This window comes from Camelina sativa, chromosome 15, assembly GCF_000633955.1.
Source record: "Camelina sativa cultivar DH55 chromosome 15, Cs, whole genome shotgun sequence".
In the NCBI taxonomy this organism is placed as follows: Eukaryota; Viridiplantae; Streptophyta; class Magnoliopsida; order Brassicales; family Brassicaceae; genus Camelina; species Camelina sativa.
This window is the reverse complement of record NC_025699.1, coordinates 27,972,803-27,973,423: the sequence shown is the minus strand read 5'-3', so window position 1 is coordinate 27,973,423 and position 621 is coordinate 27,972,803.

Genomic DNA, 621 nt, shown 5'->3' with positions numbered 1-621 from the left:
GTCCCGAAAGACCGTCTGTCCCGAAGGACCATCAGTCCCGAAAGACCGTCTGTCCCGAAGGACCATCAGTCCCGAAAGACCGTCTGTCCCGAAGGACCGCCTTAACAGGCACTCTGGCTAAACAGCCTGCCACAAAGGCCACACAATAACAAAAGAATACTGCCACAAAGGCCACACCATAACAAAGGAAATACCGCCACACACGGGCACACTGACTCAAAAGTCCGCCACTAAGGCCACACAAGCCCCTCCAAGGCTCTTCACCGCTAAAATAGACAAATTCCAACTCCCGGAAAACTTTCCATATTTAGCACTTTCCAATTTTGGAAACTTTCCACTTTTGGAAACTTCTATTTTAGGAAACTTTCTTCCAAAACCCCGCCTCACGGAAACTTGTACCCCGAACACCACCTCATCTTGTTACTGAGTCGCACAACCAACCACCCCAAGCGACCGAGTAACAAGAGAGATGGGCTGGAATACTCCATTCCCGCTCCAGCCACGGATTACAGATGGGACTAGGCTAAACAAGCTCAAGTCGCGGCTTGCTTCTCATACCACTTCTTGAACCTTGCCTTCATCTTTGCCTCAGGCTCCCAAGTCTGCTCCTCAACACCATCA